The sequence below is a fragment of the Hibiscus syriacus genome, unplaced genomic scaffold (genome assembly GCF_006381635.1).
Source record: "Hibiscus syriacus cultivar Baekdansim isolate YM2019G1 unplaced genomic scaffold, ASM638163v2 tig00110610_pilon, whole genome shotgun sequence".
Taxonomy (NCBI): Eukaryota; Viridiplantae; Streptophyta; class Magnoliopsida; order Malvales; family Malvaceae; genus Hibiscus; species Hibiscus syriacus.
Window position 1 is genome coordinate 4,162,804 of NW_024062800.1, and position 10,529 is coordinate 4,173,332.

The 10,529-nt window shown below is 34.2% G+C and overlaps 1 pseudogene; it reads right to left on the reverse strand.

The window, feature by feature from the left end:
• Positions 1–1,756: 1,756 nt before the first annotated feature.
• LOC120135453 lies at positions 1,757–8,127 on the reverse strand (annotated as a pseudogene).
• Positions 8,128–10,529: the final 2,402 nt, after the last annotated feature.

Sequence of the window (10,529 nt, forward strand, 5' to 3'; positions counted from 1 at the left end):
CCTGGAACATTTTTTAAACCAAAAAATAAAAGAAATCTAAAGACTTTTTTCGATGAAAAATAAAAATAAAATAGGAGTTGTAGAATAAAAGAAGCAAAGGGTTTTTGGATAGGTGGGTTAAAAAACGTGCTTTAAGAAAAGTATATATTCCTTTTAATTGAATTAATTAAGGACTATTATTATTATTAGGACAAATTATAACTATGGTCACTAATAATTTAGGTTTTAAAAATTGAATTGTAGTTACTAATTCTGTCTTTTCTTCAGAATATGATACATTCGTTATACTAGAAGGTCTCAAATTCCTAACGATCATTTGAAATATTATTATTTTTTAAAGTTTTAGGTAGAAGTAATTATGTTTTGTATGGTACATGTGTTACTAATAATTATAAATATTTTTGAATCAATATTATCTTATAATCATCTAATATTATTAATTTTTTTCCTAAATTAGCGTGACACATTTTAAAAATTTAATATCTAATTTAACCTATAAATTATAATTAAAATATTAATTTATCACATTTACGGAATTTAATTATAATTCTTAAAGATTAAAAAAAATGAAAATTCATTTGTGGCCAGTGGGTCTTTCCAGCTTAGTTAGATCACGTGCTCTAACGTTGTTCATGGACAATTAACCGTACCAATTAGCCTAAACAGTTAATTAACTGTTATAATGGTTATGAAAATTTTATAATTGTAACATAACTATTAAGAAACGATTAACTGAGACACTTAACACGTACTTACACCGACTTAAGTATATCACTTAATACATACTTACACAAGTGTAAATGAATGAAATAAAAAGTGTAAACCTCAACAAATACTTAAATCGATGTAAGTGAATAAAAATAAAAAAGTATAACACTTAACAAATATTTACATTTGTGTAAGCGTCTACATCCCCAATATTATAATACATAACAATAAACACATAATTATTCGAAAAGAATGTTTCAATATTTTCAAAGAAATAAAAAATTAAAAACAATAAAATATATATATTAAGTTACTTTTATACAAATTTTATAAAAAATATATAAAAAATTATATTAAGTTATTTACGTAAAAATATAATTATAAATTTAATCTATTAACAATTAACTATTTAACAAAATTTGTAACCTTAACCGTCACCATTTTTAACAGTTCAATTAACCGAAACCATTTAATATTAACAATTCAATTAATTAACCTGTTAAATATAACGGTAACACCCCTAGCGTGCTCTAAGAAAGGTGTCATCCAATGGCTTTGTATTTAGATAATCCTAATTTCGCTCATTTATTAATTAGTGTATTACCAGTAAAAATACACAATAAAAGAATATAATTGCTCCTCTGTAAAACTCATAAACAAGGGAAGATATTGTTCTCTCTAAAAGATCCACATTCGAACTACTACAGTGTAGTGTAAAAATTTTAAACAAATACTATATTATAATTTCCCTAAATTATTCAAAAATAGTTCTTAAATAGAAATAAAGTGATGGGAAAGACATGTGCCCCCAAACATTTTTAGTCTAATGCTACCCCTCAAATTTTTGAATTTAATACTTAATAAGCCCTTATATATTTTAGGTTGAGCAATTTAATTCATCTAGATGTTCAATCTTGACTCCATCCCTACCTTCTATGATACATGAATGAGATAATCTTTGACATGGCCTGGGTGAGCGAGTACCTTCCTCAGTTATCAAATTCCAAATCTGCTCCAAGTGGAAAAACTAAATATACCATCGTACTAAAAACGCATTAATAAAGAAAGGTAAGGCAAAAACTATTCAGTATTCATATTTACTTCTATCATGCTGTGATTAACTTGGAAAAGTAAGGGCAAAAGAGAAATAAAAAGGCAAGCAAAATTTGCAAACATAGGGTCATTACTCATTAGACCTTTAAGCTATGGGGGAAAAAAGTAAACCTCCATCCTTGGCTCCATTCTTTTACCTTAACTTCTTTTTCCTAACAAGAAGTGAGACTTGCAGCTCAGTTGTCACCTCAGCACGTTATTCTCCCTTTTCCTAACAAGAAGTGACAATGATGATGAGGTGACGAAAAACATTGGCAGAATAAATGCAAACAGAGATTCGAAAGTATGGTAAAAACATTCAAAGATAAAGGAGCTTACCATTTTAATATCACCAGCCAGTCCCAGGTCATGAACTGGACTCTCTGACATACAATTTGCATGCACAATGGGGCCCTTGGCTGAAGTCTCGTATGTAGTAGTTCCACCCTCACCATCCTTTGATGGGATAGTCGAGTATACAGCTTCCTTAAACATCCATTCACCCCTCCCCTGGCTAAAGAAATCTTCAAATAGCTCACCACATAACATGCATGCATATTGATTTTCATCTGCCGGAACCATAAGCTTAGTCTCATCTGTTGTCATTTCAGACTGGTTCACTGATCCAGTGGATTCAAATACTAATTGCCCTGGCTTTCCAGAGATCCAGTCATCTGACTGTGCATACCATCCCCTCAGTGCTCTATCAGAACCTTTTGGCTCAACCTTTTCCATGGCATGCCACTGTAAGTGTCTATTGAGCTGTTCCTGAAGGTTAAGTCGAAGACCACATAAACTGCAACAATACAGTAGGTTATCCAACAGTCCACTGATCACAGATGAATGAAGTTCTCTGATTACATCAGGCCTGAATTCCAGTCCTATGAGGTTTTCTACTTCTATTGAGGTGGACTGATGCGAGGCAACTGAATTTTTTGTAGCAGGTTCAGAAAATGATACCTCGTCCACGGTGGAGGAACGAGGAGGAGGAGCATCAGATGAACTAGGAATGGAATAAGCTGGCGAAGGGCTACTGATAGAAGTTTCCAAGCTCTTGTTCAGTGGTTCAGTTGGTCTCTCCCTTTCCGGGCTCTTCTGCATTTGAGTAGGAATTTGAAGAGATTGGACAGACAAAGCATCCTTCTTTGATGCAGATATTAAACCTTTTGCAACTAATGAGCTCAAAAGGTCGGATACTGGATTTGAAGCCTTGCTTTCTGCATCTGAAGTTTGCAGTGGGGCATTATTAACAAGAGATGAAGGCGGTAGCTGTTCTGCTTTTCCCTGAGAACTATTTATTCTAGTTGCTATTGCATCATGAGATGCAGAACCAGACATAGTAAAAGTAGCTTGCGGAGACCCGCTTGGAAGAGAAGGCTGTGATGGCATGTGCTCAAAATCTTGAAGAATCTTATTGGGAAGGCTGCCAATGAAGGAAGTATTGGAGAGGATTCCACTCTTCATTACAGCAGTCAATAGACTACTTGTACTAGACGGTTCTGGAGTTCCAATAGCAAGTGGATTGGTATGCTCTCTTGCATTTCCGAATATTGAAGCTGCTCCTACCTCAGAGACCTGAGACAGAAGCGGTTTCTGAGTCAGACCAGAAGATTCGGCCTGAACATGGTCTGGTTTTGGTGGCTGTGAAAGGGGATAATGGCGGCTAGATCGAGAAGTCAAAGAAGATGACACCTGATGGGAATGTTTAAGCGACCCAACATCCAACTTTCCTGAAAACTGGGATAAGTTTGAATCAGAGTGAGGGAGGGAATGAGCTTCTTGCTCAACCAGATTCTGTAACTCTTGATGTGTCCGGTGCGCTGGAAATGAAGGTGATGGGGAATGCTGGCGCATAGGAGACTGTTCAGATGGTGATGCAGTTCCCAGGGACTGAAAGCGCTGCTGTCCAAAATGAGATGAACCCATTTGGGGTCGCATTTCAATCCTGGCCAGAGAAGAACTTGCAGCAGTAGGCAACCCACCAATAGTGGCAGAATAGCTGTCATAATGGCTGGAACTAAAAGCAGGCAATCCATCTGTTTTATGTGACACCTGCAATGGCCATGCAGATGAAATCCGGTGCTCATAGGAAGGTTTGTTCTTCTGCTCAGTGGATAACGAATCGGAAGATGTTTCTCAGTCAAACCTGGACCCAACATCATGAATACTTTGTGCTTTGCAAAGCGAACTTTCAAAATCCTGCCATTGAAAGTGAAATACAAGAAATTACAAATATTCCAAAAAAAATGAAATCCCAGAAGAAAGAAATGCAAGGAAACCAAAAATATATGCATATACATTTATATATGTATGCAGGATTTTATGTGGTGTTGGGGGGGTGAACTTGAACTTAAAATTTCAGGGGGGTGAATTTGAAGTAATAAAATTCTAGGGGGCGAAATCAGATTTTTAATCCCTGTATGTATGTGAATATAAGCCAAACAATGTTCCTCAGCCAAACAACAGAACTTTTCAACAATGCATAATTTACATCTTAATATGCACATTGAAAACTGCAGTAAATCTTGAGTTTATACAAGCTATAAGAAGTATAAATGCATATAGGGTACCAAAAAACAGAAGTATAAACATGCATATTGTAAATGTTTTGACATATTAACTCAGAGACAATTTCATGAAGTTTATTTTTACAAGTTGAGAAAAGATATTTCTCAGAGCGTAATCAGTTAAATCATGTAATTCAATTCAAAGCCCTAATCTTGAAAGCTTACCGACTTTTCCGAAACATCAGGAATCCAATGATCTTTCCTCGAGTTATTAGAGATGTTGGCTGCATCATATTGAGACAATCTAGAGTGCATCTCCCACATAAATTCTTCTTCCTCAGAGTTTCTCCAGCTGCTGAGCATCACATTACTGCTTCTACCAGTAATGTTCTGTCTTGCCAATAAACGAGGGTCAGCATTCACAGATTTGGATGCCGGGTAATTTTGAGATCCATGTTTAATATTGAAACCATTCCTCTGGCTGGAAATAACCTCAGTAATACTGGTTTTCCCAACACCCACACCATAAGTCTGTGAAAGATCAGAACCATAGTCGTAACAACAAAATGAAAAAATAATATTCTTATCTCAAACAGCCTAGTTAAATGGGTCTTTATGAGAAACTGAATGTTCTGATAACTGCAAAGTAGCAGCAGAAAGGAAAATAAGAATAAACATATTAAAACCAACTTCAAAACACCTCACATACATTCATTTTAACAGAAGGATCTCCACATGGCCGTCCTGCTGTAATGGCTGCTCTATTTGGCCTCTCAAAATCCTCCTTTGAGTTGGTCAAAGTCCCAGTAATATCATTGACAGTACTTTTTGCCTTCATCACATAAAACTTAATAAATAGAAAATCCTGTATAATACAAGCACTAAATCTATCACAGAGCACAGAATGAAATTAATAAAGTCGAAGGGCCGAAAGAATTGGCAATGGTGACACTGATATGATTCCACAAAGGACTAGAAAGGAATGGTATAGAGGGATTTAGCATTTTGCATATGAATCTTTAAAAAGGAAAGTGAATAAAATAATGGAGTACAAGCATTTAAAGAGCTCGCTTTATCATCAAGCAAACCTCCAACCACCATAAACGCTTCAGAAATATACTGAAAAACACTTGACTGAATCTTTAAAGTAGAACTTGAACAAATAAGATTCCATAAAAGAGGACAAGATTATTAAAGAATTTACCCTGCTAGACTGTTGAAGTTGCTGTTTTTCTAGATACTTTGGGTTTACATGAATGCTATGTTCTGGATGTTGTGAAAGTGGATCAGGCCTTGATGTTGACGTTCCCGAAGATGAACCATTTATCATGGGAGCAAATCCAAGTTCCTTTTGAATCACCTGGAGAGTTTGAAGAGGGAATACCCCTTTCCATGTTCCAAAAAGATGCCGCATACTCTGATGCACAGGAGGATCAACTTGTCTATATGCTTTGCAGAACACCTAAAACCAGAGTCAAAATGGCAAGGATTATACACTTGAACATGAGCATCAACTTCATTCTATACAAACACAAAAGTAACATAAAAAGAAGTTTTCAGCACTTGGAAGAGTTCAAGTTACTGAGCAAATAAGGTGGCGACTGGAAGTTTCATTAAAGGATATAGTTTTTTCATTGATACATAGTCTTCTGCAGTTTTTTCAACAATAAAGAATCAAACATTAGCTTACTGCAAGCAATTGTCATATGCCACATTCAGCAACCGTGGAGTCAAAAAAAACAATGAAACCTAACCTCTGGTAATCTGGCAGCGAAATGTTTAATGTAATCTCTCCCAATATTCTTTACAATACTGTCCAAAAGATAGAGCAATGGCAGTTTTTGGTCACTGGGAACCTACAAAATCATTTTTTAATCAGCACCCAAATACCAAAAGCTTTATTGAACTAATCATTCCTCAAAATACTAGCCACATCCATAATACCAGCAATGTTGCAATGAAAAGAAAATGAGATAAAGGAGGAATGAAGAGTACAAGCAGACAAAAAAAAATGAACCAAAAGCAACATTTTCCTAGTAACGAAGAAAAGTAAAAAGAAAAAAAAGAGAAGAAAGTCTCAGCAATGTAAGATTTTTACACTTCCATTTCACTGAAATCTGACTTTGCCTTATCTGTGAAATGGAAAGCTCCATCAGAGAATATAAATCCATTGAAGTTCAAGTAATTCACATCTGAGGCACCATTTTAAAGTAAACTTGGAAATTGGAAAGCTGATTTTTACCATTTGCTAGTCACGAGCTCAAGAGGGCAGGAAGTAACAGAAAACTCAACTTAAACACTTACAAGGCCTTAGCATTTCTAGTTCTATTTCCTCATCTCAGAATCCAAATGTCATTATAGTAATATAACAAAAATTGCTAGTGAGAGATGATACATGTAAATTGGTAAGTGCTATGCTGGATTAAGAAGAAAAGTAAGTTGAGATGAAAAAAGAGTTGAGCATACAACTATGTTGCTGTCCAAAAAAAAACCAACTGCAAGGGTATAAGTAGCTTTTTCAGATTCGAAATCCAATACAATTCATTTTCCACCAAATCAATAGTCTCACAAACTACCAGCTCTCTTCATATTCCATTCTAGAAAATGCCTGTAAAGTTATCATCTCTATAATCCAGTAATTGGATGTTTACATGTATAGGGACACTTGAAAAATATCAGATCCATGAGAGATTACCACGGACACAAGGAAACGAAAAATTTATATGGAATCACATAGACTAGCAATAGTAACATACCATTACAATCTCACACACTGCACTTGTCACTAAAAAGGAACAAACAACACTTGGAAACATCAGTGATTTAATCATCTGTTATGAAAATATTAATTTTGACCATGAGGGATCTCTGGAAAGCATTTCAATAAACCAACATCAAGACAGGCATTGATAAAACAGAAACTACATGGAATCCATTAATCTAATTTCCACTTACAATCCAATTTATATTTTCTCTTTTGTGTTCTTCCCACGGTATAGAAGCACACTTAATAATTCATTTCCCTGTACAAATCAATTTCAAAGAAAAAGGAAAAACTTTTAAGTTTTAAGACATAAGGCACAGCTACAACTGAGTTCACCTCAAGAATGTTGGCGCAGACAGTGGCGGCAATCGCCTTGGCCGAGTGAACATTCTCTCCTGCTATTATTGTCAAGTTAGTTATAATCGGCTTCGAGTTAAAAGTCAGCTCCGCTAAGGACGTCTTGTACTGGCTAACTAACTCCTGATGTTGCCGCTGTTGCTGGTGATGTGACACTGGTTGTGGCTCATAAGCTCCGCCGCCAGGACTCATGGCATCGGTTTCCGAATCATTGGGCCGGAATCTTAAAGCAGATGTCGGACCAGCAGGGTTCGTCCGATGAGGAAAAGGCCGGCCGCTAGGGTTCAGAGAGTGGTCTTCGGTTAAACGCTGTTTTTTCAAACCGGGTCCCCTTGATCTATCAAACGGTCGACGCAGATTATCCATATTGATTGATTAACATACAAAGTACAGAAAAATTGAAAACTCTAAATCGATAATGACTCGTTGTTTCATCTAAATGAAATCAGAAAATAAAATAACTGAAGCAATACATTAAACAAATCTAAATCCAAGACTTGAAAAAAATGCAAAAGCCGAAATGTACAATGAGGGGAAAACATAAAACCCAAAAACTATATTATCTAAACAAAAAAATTGAACTCTAATTTTCTAAAAGTGGAGGAAGAGCTGAGAATTGTCGATAAAGAGAAACGACAAAATTAAAGAGGGAATTAGGGATTTGTTTGGAAGGGAACGGGGGAATATATCCGAGAGTAAAGGAGCTAACGTTGAACGGAGAAAATGAAACGAAGAAGGTTAAGGGTTAATTGTAAATTCCGAGAGTATTGAGGTTTATTTAAATAGGACAAATTATGCGTTTAATGCCTAAATTATCAGTTTTAGTTTATTTTAATACTTGAACTTTCACTGTTTTTAAAATAATATCTAAAGTTTAGTTTTTATTTCATTTTAGTAACCCGCCGTTAAAAACTTTATTTTTGTTTCATTTTAGTACTTTCGTTCAAAATTTAATGTTAAATTTTTAAAAAAATTAAAAGTTTAGGTACTAAAATGGACCAAAATTGATAGTTTAGGTACTAAACGCATTAAACTTTTAACGGCAAAGAACTATTTTTTTATTAAGCTAAGCTGGTTAAAAAATAATATATGTTCTAAATACTCTCAACCATTTGATAATGAACGCTCAATTATCCTGTTGTAGTTGCTGGTGCTCAAACACATGACCTCTAAGGACAACAATGATTCCTTTAACCACTGAGGTATGTTGGTTCGTGCAACGACAGAGAACTAAAATTAAATGAAAACTAAACATTAGGTATAATTTTAAAAAAATAAATGCTTAAGTACTAAAAGGGATCAAAGTTAATAATTTAAATACTAAATGTATAGTTTACCATTTAAATAATGGAGGGAACGTGCGGGGAATATAGAAAACGTTTAGGCTTTCGAGCCCTTATTCAGTTATTTGTTTGGCTGCTCTAAACTCATACCCAATTTTTTATGCAAACTTTATAAATTTAATCTTAATTTTATTTAGAATAAAGGAGAAAGGAGAGTCTAGGAGAAAATGAGAGTACTCTTAATTGATCTAGAACTCATAACCTAAGAAAATATAAGAGAATAAAGATAAACAACTTAAGAACCAACCAAATGTGTTTACAAAAGTGATACCCAAAATTAAAATGGAGTATTTTATCATTACATCATATTGGTAAATAATTTTACAAATATTTGTGGTATAAAATCCTTAATTGAATATGATTTTTTACAAATTAAATGGTGTTAATACAAATAATAAAAAAATAAAATTTAAAATTATTGACGTATAATTTGAGTTATGACAACGATATATGTGGTACACCCTTTCTAATTTGAGTGAAAGTCGTAGTTGACGATTTTTAGGAAAAACGGTGAAATGAAGATGATGAACAATGTGAGGTCCTGAGTCAAAGAGATATATTTCTTTCTCAATTTTATGCGAGTTTATATATTAACCAATAATGTGTGTGGGTATTAGGTATAGGATCATGATTGTTATTTGCAGGTCCGTAAAGTGAATTATATCGATTATTATATAGTAAAATTTGTTAATGATGGTGTTTAAATCGAAGAACATTGACTATCTAGGGGGGACGTAGAACTCCAAATAACTATAGAAATTTCGCTCTCGATAAGTAGAGGATTTTTTTAGAGGTACAACACTTGTCCCCTCGTGGATAAGAAAAAAAGCATAAAGTGGTTTGGTTTGAAAGTCATAAGGAAGTGGTAACACCCTGGATCTAGATGTGTTTATGGATAAGTCATATTTAGATTTATAGTTTACGATAGATGTGTTTATGGATAATCCTAATTAGATTTACAGGTTACGATGGATGAATCAATTTTTGTTTTAAAGGATCCTTTTTATCATTTGACTTAGTCTTGTCATAAATGTTAGGATTTAGTAAATTTGTCTAAATCCAAAAGTTTTCTCTGGGAATTTGGTATGTGATTCGCTAGGTTAGTGGAGTTGTTCCAACACTTACACATTCAACGAGGATTCTGAACTCTCTAACGAGATGATAATTAAAGAAAATGATAATATATCGTTGTTTTGTATGAAGGGAAATTCTGGTAGCCTTAGTAGAGGTATCTCAACTCTCTTTAGTCGATGGAGTTATCACGATATAAACTTTTGAGTTAGGATGGGTGCACCATCGACCAGAGAGTAACTCGATGTCCTCAGATGAGTTCAATTGACAGTTAAGACATCTTTATCTTGTTAAAAGTTGTAACACCATATACCCGATCACGAAGAATGACCCGAATAATTAATTGCACAATAGATTCCAATCAAGTAGAACATAACAAAAACCCTAATCATACGTACAAAGTGGAAGAAATTAAAATAAAACATTCATCATGCAATATACAACAAAGATATATAACATAATCACGCTTATGACATTCATACAATCATGCATCACAAGATAAATGTTATTAACTGTGCAAGGCTAAAATAGTCATTTCACATGTCATTATCAAATTCATGGAAAATAAATAATTTAAACTTACCAATATGAATTATTAACCTTTCATTAGTCACATGCAAAATTTAAACTTAATCGGACATCGTTTAGGGACCTAATTGAACATGCTCAACTTATAGACTAAAATGT